The 9,576-nt window shown below is 36.4% G+C and overlaps 1 pseudogene; it reads left to right on the top strand.

Annotated features, from left to right (window-relative positions):
• The first annotated feature begins 8,881 nt into the window (after positions 1-8,881).
• Mycbp-ps2 (Myc binding protein, pseudogene 2) lies at positions 8,882-9,208 on the top strand (annotated as a pseudogene).
• The last annotated feature ends 368 nt before the right edge of the window (positions 9,209-9,576 follow it).

The following is a 9,576-nucleotide window of genomic DNA, read 5'->3' on the forward strand; positions in this document are numbered from 1 at the left end:
CTGCATCTAAAAGAGAGATATTTCTATTGAACTAAGATTATTAGCTTAGAATATCAAAATCAGACCTGTCAATTTTAAAGAAGTTTAAAAAACTATTTAAAATATAAACAATAAGACTACACATCTCAAAAGGAACATGGAAATACAAAAAAAAATCACATTTCTCAAAACTTCCATATGTAGCGATAAATATTTATAAATTGTTCTTGAGGATTTTTCTGGTTTGTAAAGGAATTGTAGATTTTCCTCCAATAAACATGATTTCACCAGCCCAAAATAATTTATCTAGGTTTCCAGTACCCAGCACGGTCTTCCTCTTCTTGATCTTAAGTTGATCTTAAGTACAATTAGAAAGTTGTTAACTAGCAAAGTACATATGTCACTACTGCAACAATGGGGCTATTTTTTTCATCCTGGTAATTGATTTGGGTCATGAACCTCATAGCAGGGTAGGACTGTTGATTTACACATTGCCTCCCTTCTTTACAAGCTTTCCTGACCTACTTGTACCTTGAAAACTAGTCCTCAGAGAAGAATTCAAGTCAGTTTCACCTCAGGGGCCTTCAGATGCTGTTTCTGAAGTACATGCCATAGGGACTTATTTTCTACTTCTGTGTGGGGTAAAGGAAGGCAAGAAACATAGCTTCTATATTTTGGGAGTATATTAAATATTCCTGATCAAGAACTCAAATTAATGCTACTCATGCTTGGTACTGGAATTTGTTAGGTTTTGTTTCCTTCTTCAAGAGAACAGAACACCATCAGTCAAGATGAGAAAATTACATTAAAATTGTATACTTAATTAAGTGCATGTAGAATTTTTTTAAAACGATGTGATAGTAAGATTTTTTTAATTTTCCAGACATCCATATTTTTATTTTAAACATCTTCCCCATCTTCTCTCTCTTTCTTGCATAATAACTACCCCAATTTTCCCATTTCTCCTTGTAGTTCACTTGTATACATACATGCATTCCTGTATGTATGTATGTATGTATGTATGTATGATGTATTTTTATTATTTTTATTTTGGCTTGTTATGATGATTTTTATTCATTTTGCATCCTGCTCATTGCCCTCATCCAGGTTTTTTCTATGGAGTTACAATCCCCTTTGGTTACTTCAGTCTTTCCATTGACTTATCCATTGGGTTCCCTGAGCTCCATCCAACGGTTGACTGTATCTTCATCTGTCTTAGTCAACTGCTGGTGAAATATCTCAGAGGACAGCCATACTAGACTCCTGTCTGTGACCACATCATGGCATCAGCAATGGTTTTGGAGTTTGGTGTCTGAGAATTGGATGGATCGTAAGGTGGGGTCTTCTCTGGATGGCCTTTCCTTCAGCCTTTGTTCCACTTTTTTTTTTTTTTATTAACTTGAGTATTTCTTATATACATTTCGAGTGTTATTCCCTTTCCCGGTTTCCGGGCAAAAATCCCCCTCCCCCCTCCCCCCTCCCCTTCCTTATGGGTGTTCCCCTCCCAACCCTCCCCCCATTGCCGCCCTCCCCCCCCACAGTCTAGTTCACTGGGGGTTCAGTCTTAGCAGGACCCAGGGCTTCCCCTTCCACTGGTGCTCTTACTAGGATATTCATTGCTACCTATGGGGACAGAGTCCAGGGTCAGTCCATGTATAGTCTTTAGGTAGTGGCTTAGTCCCTGGAAGCTCTGCTTGCTTGACATTGTTGTACATATGGGGTCTCGAGCCCCTTCATCCCAGCCTTTATCCCATGTTCCTACCACCAACAAATATAGACTTAGCAGGTTCTACTTACAGATATTTGTAATACATGCGGTCTTAATTAGGGTTTCTACTGCTGTGACAGAACTCCACGAACAAAAAGCAAGTTGAAAGTATTTATTTGGTTCATAATTCCCCATTGCCCTTCATCACTAAAAGAAATCAAGACAGGAACTCAACAGGGCAGGATACTGGAGACAAGAGCTGATGCAGAGGCCATGGATTAATTGCTGCCTAATTGCTTGCTCTCCCTGGGTTGCTCAGCCTGCCTTCCTATAGCACTCAGGACCACCAGTCCAGGAATGGCACCACCAATAATGGAAAGGGCCTTCCTCCTTAATTGCAAAAAATCCTTACAGTGGATCTGATGGAGGTGTTTCCTCAGTGGAGGCTTTCTTCTGTGTGTTGACACTAACTGTGTCAAACTGACCCACAAAACAAGTCAGTACACACATATATGGATATATAAATGGATATATAAAATAATCGAAAAGACATAGTAACCTATAGGAGAGGATATGGAGAGAGTTTAACGGGGTGTAGCTGGAGGACTGGAGAAAGTAAGGTGGAAGCAGCAATCTAACTCTAAAAATATGTTGAAATGTCTAAGAATAACAAATGAAATAAAACATTTAATTTTTTTTCTTTTTCTGTAATTAATAAAAGGTTAAGTAACCTAGGAAAAACAGCAAATTCAATGAATAATACCTTCTCTAAATCACTTCTTAGAGAGAAAAGAGAAGCATTTTTAAAGTTTTAAAGGTTTAAATCTCAAATTTTATTATTTTGAAATTATTATTATTATTTTGAAATCTATTTTTTATTAACTTGAGTATTTCTTATTTACATTTCGAGTGCTATGTGTTTCTACTACTGCATTATTATATTTAGTGTGTAACTTGTTTTTAAAAGGTATATATATATATGTATATATATATATTCGTAGAAGTAAAAATGTATTGTGGCCATTATTACTCGTAGTTAAAATAATTTTAAGAATATATATTTCAAGTAACATTGATATAAATTTGCTACCTCAAAATTAAGTAACATCCAGGAAACTTTTTTATAGTAATGTGATAAGCAAGTGTTAAAAATAAAAATATGTGCTCCCATTTAAACGTTAATAAATGTCCAAATCTATCTAGGTCAAATGGTGCAGATATACAACTTTTATTTGACCTAAGTTTACACTCAAATAAACTCATATTATCTGTTACAAAATTCATTGGCAGTAGAAATAACTTGAATGACAGCCAGGCTGGCTTAACGTTTTTTAAAAAATGCTAAAAAAAAATCTTGTTGATAACTTTAAACCTGAAGGGTACAGCAAGTTTAAATTAAATAATAAATATTCATTAAAACAAATCATCTCCAAATAAGATAAACTACTGAAGCATTAATTGATGAATATAAGTTTAAATTTATCTATTCTGGGCTTCTCATTTGAGAGGAACTAAATATTTGAGTTTCCTAGTAAACATGTCCTATTTTAACATCTTAAAATATACCACAAGGAAATGCCTCTTAAAGGTAATGAAGTGATCCGTTTCCTACATTTACTGAAGTTTAACAACACCAAGTTTAAAGAATTGTAATGAATACATACCACTGAAGTTTTCAGAAACAATAATGCTGAGAAGCTACAGTTGTAAAAATGTTGGATAAAATTAAAAACAGGTATGTATATATATATGTACATTATGAGAAAATGTATATAATATATGGTGTATATTATTAAACTTTATATTGGATCTCTGGATGGTACTGACAAAATACATTAGAAGTTTACAAGAGATTCTAATGACTTCTCAGTAAAAAAAAAATAATAGTAATAATAAATTTCCCTTCCAAAGTTTTAAAGATTACACTTTACAAAATATTTACTAAAGAAATAATATTAGAGGATCCAAGGAAACGTGAGATAGAGGGGAGATAGTGGTATGGATACACTTCTTTTGAAAGAAGTCTGGACAGGCTAGGCAAGGAGGGTAGCACAAGGAACCGAAGGAAAATAGATCTGTACATCCCAATAGTTACAATGCTCCACAGGACTCAGCATGCTTGAAGCTGCAGTTAGATTTTCCCTGTCATAGCAGAAATTAATGCACCAGTATAGATTTCCCTAATAACCACACATGTCCACCCACGAGGATCTTTTTAGCTGGAGAGGAACTGACAGGTACAGTGTGACCACACGTCATAAGCAGTGAAGTTGAAACAAAAGTATGCACTTCAGGGGAGAAACTCATTCTAACCCTACGAGATAAAAAAGTGGGCAAAATCAGTGGTAGAGCGCTTGCCTAGGAAGCACAAGGTCCTGGGTTCGGTCCCCTGTCCCGAAAAAAAAAAAAGTGGGCAAAAACAACAAAAGAATCCTCTTAAAAACACAGGAGGAATAACCCAGAGGCTTTTTCTATGTTCCCTGTAGTTAGCTTGCTCTGCTTCTTTTTTGAATTTTCTTTCTTTCTTTCTTTCTTTCTTTCTTTCTTTCTTTCTTTCTTTCTTTCTTTCTTTCTTTCTTTCTCTCATTTATTTATTTATTTTTACACTCCAGATTTTAATTCCCCTCCTAGTCCACCTCCCCCTGGAAGTTCCACATTCCATACCTTTTCTTGAGGGTTAGGTGCATCTTCTCTGACTGAACCCAGACCCGGGAGTTCTCTGTTGAGGACCTCATATCAGCTGGCGTATGCTGCCTGATTGGTGATCCAGTGTCTGAGAGATCTCGGGGGCCCAGGTTAATTGAGACTGCTGGTCCTCCTGCAGGGTCGCCCTCCTCCTTAGCTTCCTCCAGCGTTTTCCTAATTCAACCAGAGGGGTCAGCAGCTTCTGTTTATTGGTTGGGTGTACATATTTGCATCTGACTCTTTCAGCTGTTTGTCGGTTCTTTCTGAGGTAGTTATGATAGGTCCCTTTAATGCCCTATAGCCCCAGTAATGGTGTCATATTTTAGCGTCTCCCGTTGAGAGCTTCTTTCACTTTTTAAAAAGCAACTTGGTTTAATTTGTTTCTTTCCCCCCCTTTTTTTCCTAATAAATTATTTATTCACTTTTCATCCAGATCAAAGCCCCTCTACTCCTTCTCATCCCAGTCCTAGCCTTATAAATCTCAGTCCCATTACTTACTTCTTTGTCTCAGAGAAGGGGATGTCCATCCGTGGGTATCACTCATCTCTGAGACACCTAGTCCCAGCAGTACTAAGCATATCCTTTCCCACTGAGGCACAACCAGGTTAGTAGTCCAGGTAGGAGAATGGGATTCAAGGCAGGCAACAGAGTCAGACAGCTTCGGCTCCAACTGTTAGGGAACTCACGTGAGCACCAAGCTACACATCTGCTACAATTGTGTAGGGTCCAGGTCCAACCCCTGCATGCCCTTTGCTTGGTGGTCCAGTCTGTGGGGCCCTCATATCCCCAGATGAGTTTACGCTGTAGGTCTTCCTGTGGTATTCTTCCAGTTTGCTCACTACTATGCACCATCACTCCCTTTTCCACAAGACTACCTGAACACTGCCTGATGTTTGGCTGTGAATCTCTGCTTATGTTTCCAGTACACCTGCTAAGTTCCTGCCTGCAAACATAGCAGAGTATCATTAATAGTTTCAGGGGTTGGTTCTTTCACGTGGGATGGGTCTCAAGTTGAGGTAGTCTTTGGTTTGTCGTTCCCTTCATTTCTTCATCTTTATCCCTGCCCAACTTGTAGGCAAGACAATTTTTGGTTTGAACATTTTGTGTGGAAGTTGATGTCCCCCCTCCCACCACTGGAAGTCCTATCTGGCTCTGGGTGACAACTTCTGTCTCCAAATCCCCTGCTAGTAAGAATATTAGCTAGGCTCGCCCATGTAGACTCTCCAGAGCTTCCTCCCATCCCAGGTTCATGCTACAATCCACAATCCCAAAGAAACTGGGGAATAAGGCCTAAGGGAGAACCCGTGATTTTTTTTTAATAACTTGTTTAAGTCAGGTGTATCCCACACATGTGTTGAAATGATAAAAAAGAAAAAAAAACAGTTTAGTAAAACTAGAAAAGAATATGTATTCAACTTTATGTTGGTCACATACAATGGTCCTGCAATGTTTAAATGGCATCACTTTATTTTATATTTCATATTCTAACTTGCTAAAAAAAATTGTCAGCATATGACGTATGGAAAGTGTAAACAATACGTCAGTTGTGCTCATATTATGTAAAGTTCATAATAATTATTGATCTGATGTATAATGTTTGTTCAGTCAAAAGAATGAAAATCCATAGGTAAGCCATATCCATGAATATAAAAACATCTGTAGAAAAATTATGAAAAATGTTTGGAAAATGTATTTTAGGCAGAAAAAGGTGTTCAGACCATTTATAAAGTCTATCCTCCGTAATGAACTGAACTACGAGTAGAATTTAGTGTTCTCTAAGTTTAAAGAATTTAAGATTCTTTTGACTATTGAACTGTTATATGAAGTATCTAGACCCACTGTGTGCTCTGAATATTTATTAATCTAACAATAACATCACTGTGTACTTAATTTTTTAAAAGGATTTAAAATATGTGTATTTTAAAATATTTATTTACATTTATCAAAAGTCACTGATTAGAACAACTGCTATTTGAATTAAACAATAAAATAAATATTTTAGAAAATATTAACATCATATAATCACCACGTTATATAAATTTTCAATAAAACATAGCTTTTGTTTGCTCAGTTTGGCTTGATTGATTTAAAAAATTTTAGTAATGATTCTATGTTCAAAGGGAAGAGGTAAAAAAGAAGAAATCATGGGATGGGATGAGAACAGTATGTGACAGGAAGGAAGATAGAGTTACTATGTGACTGAGAGTTAAAGTGAGAGTGGGGGGGAGAGAGAGAGAGAGAGAGAGAGAGAGAGAGAGAGAGAGAGAGAGAGAGAGAGAGAAATAGACAGAGACAGATGATCAACAGCAAATGCATGTATTTTTGTAATAAATATTCAGGTGCTTGAACAAAACTTGGAGAAAATAACACCCGTCATTTTTTTTAAACAAAGTTTTTTGCTCATTTTCCATTTTGTTATCTTTAGACAACATTGCCTTTACTGGGTTATCTATTCTTCCTTGGCCCTTTTCTGTATCCTCCTGTTGCTGTAAAAATATAAAAATAAAAAAAGTATAGTTGTCTTTTTCCTGGCTTGGTCTGGCACCGCAGTGCCCCAAGATATCTGCTAGGTATCTTGGTGGAATCACATCCCAAATCCGCGGCAGCCCAGTGTCTCCTGCTGCTGCACACTTTCCTACACTCAAACTGTCACATGAGAGAACACACAACACAATAATCTTAGACCCAATTGATAAGATATAATTGCCCACTTAAACATACAAAGCCCGGTACCATCCATCCCTTAGGAACATTAATAACAACCTGTAAATACACAGAGCGAGATCTACATTAACCTCCATTGTACTGCCACTGCTTCTCTGCCTCTCCTCCTCAGTCTCTTCCTTATCATTCCAGTCTCCTCCCCTTCCTTCAAACTTCCCTCCCGCCCAACCTTCCTTCCCCTCCAATGACAGGCCTGTCTCTCACCTGTATTTTACAAATTCAATGGGGAGAAGGTTCTGATCAAGTCTCCTGATTCCTGAGTCCTGACTAGGCAGCTGTCCTTGGGGCAGTGGAATTAGCATCAAAATACAGATAACTTCAGGGCAAACCACAACATCCTCTCATCTCTAATTCATTTTTACAATTATCTTACCTTTAGAGTGTATCATAACATAAATTACTACAATCAACATGTAATTTCAGTAATATTGTTATATTCATTTTAATCTATGTTGTATATACAGTTGTTGCCTTTTAAGTAATAGTATCTTTTCTGGATTATTCTGGCTACACTTTAATCAAATTTATGATATTTTAGAATCCTAAAAGCATTTAATTTATTTTCTTGATTCTGGATGAGATTTCGCTTCTCTTCTAATGTTTCTTAGTTTGGTTTCTTAATCTATAGGAAAGAATAGGTTTTGTTTTTGCGAGATTATTAACATCATCAAAGTCTCTGTGATTCCGAATCCTAACAGTTACAGCTCTTGAATTTAATATTACTTGTAAAGCACTCATTTGAAATATTTTAAACTTGCATTAAAACTTATATAATGAGTGATTAACTTGAAATTAATGTTTAATTTCAATGTGTTTGAATCTTCATTTGCTTTCTGTGACAGATTCATCTTCAATTCTGTTTTAATTATGTATACTGTAGGATATTTTACAATCTTTTCTATTTATTTTGTTGAGATTGCTTTTTCTAGTACAGAATGAAATTTACCCTAAATTGTTGTATGTACTGTACTGTATTTATGTGCATTTGGAAAAATAAAAACTGTATTATGAATTTACTGACTACAAGAAAAATGCAATTTTTTGTTTGTTTGTTTGTTTACTGGTTGTGTTTTAGTCTATTGATGGAAGTTCTGCTTGATGTTTCTACATCTTAAGTGTTGCACTATAATTTATTTTAGAAGGTAAGTATATCACAAGTCATGTTTCCTTACAAACTCGTGGCATAGATTGTTAGCTTATATCATGAACAAATTTTCATATGTAAATATTATTTCTATTTGTGCAAGTCATTATGGAATATCTGGCACCAGAGACCTCCATCTTTGCCAGAACTAATTTTTTTTCTGTTATAGTTCATTAACTCAGGAGAAAAATATAAACAATACTAAGTTTTCTTCGTGGATCAATGACATGATATTTTGATACATCCAATCCATTTTGCTTATGATAATATTTTAACTTCCCTTTAAGAACAAAAATAAAAAAACAAAGAAAAAACCAAAAACAACAACAACAACAACAACAGGGGAGAGAAGGTGAAGAGAAGAGATGATGAGATTGTGCATGAAGGCGTCATGGAGAACAGCTGAGTCCTATCAATGTGGCAGTGCTGGAATCACTGGAGGGAGCCCAAGAGAGGCTATTGGTGTAAGTGCAGCTCAACTTAAGAAAGTGACAACTGCCTTTTGGAGATGCCAGTACCATGGGATGACCACCGAGAACAGTAGAGTAGAGACAGCTGGAGCCTAGAAGAGAAGCTAAGCTGTGTGTGTTGCAGAGGATAGAGCTGGAGAAGAGGCCTATACCCTTTGAGGAACCCACAAGATGGTTGCCGACTCGAAGCAGGAGCAGTTCAGGAGGTATTTGGAGAAGTCTGGGGTGCTGGACACACTGAAGAAAGTGTAGGTAGCCTATTATGAAGAGCCAGAGAAGCCCACCAGTGCTCGGGATTTTTAAAAGCATCTCTTAGGAGCTGCTACACTGGAAAACCCAGAAATAGAGCTGCTTTGCCTAGAAGTGGCATAAGTGAAAGAGAAATATGAAGCTACTGTAGAAGAACATAAAAAAGTAAAAGCAAAGCTTGTTCAGCATAAACCACCCCAGGAAGAGAAGTGTGCTAAACTGGATTCCTTTCAGTTGAAAAGACACTGAGGACTGGGTCTGTATCACTTGAATATCTTGTATAGTATATGATCTTTCCAGAAAAGATGCCATAAATTTTTAGTACGTTAAATTCACTCATCACACTTTAACGTTATAAACACATACACATAGAATCGCCAGGAGAAACTCAGTATAACTTAAAAAGAAAAAAAGAACAACAACAGCAAAAACAATGCCCCCAAACATACAGAAACTGCAGTTAAGGAGAAAATCCCTAACCTTCAAATTTAGTGAATTCATTTAGATAATGTTTTTATTGACAAAGATTTCAGTTCCAATTCTAGAATATCATTATGGGGAATAGTTAAAAAAAATCCGCAGATGTGTATAGTTGCACATTTTAAATGATTTAAACT

The sequence above is a fragment of the Rattus norvegicus genome, chromosome 11, assembly GCF_036323735.1.
Source record: "Rattus norvegicus strain BN/NHsdMcwi chromosome 11, GRCr8, whole genome shotgun sequence".
NCBI lineage: Eukaryota > Metazoa > Chordata > Mammalia > Rodentia > Muridae > Rattus > Rattus norvegicus.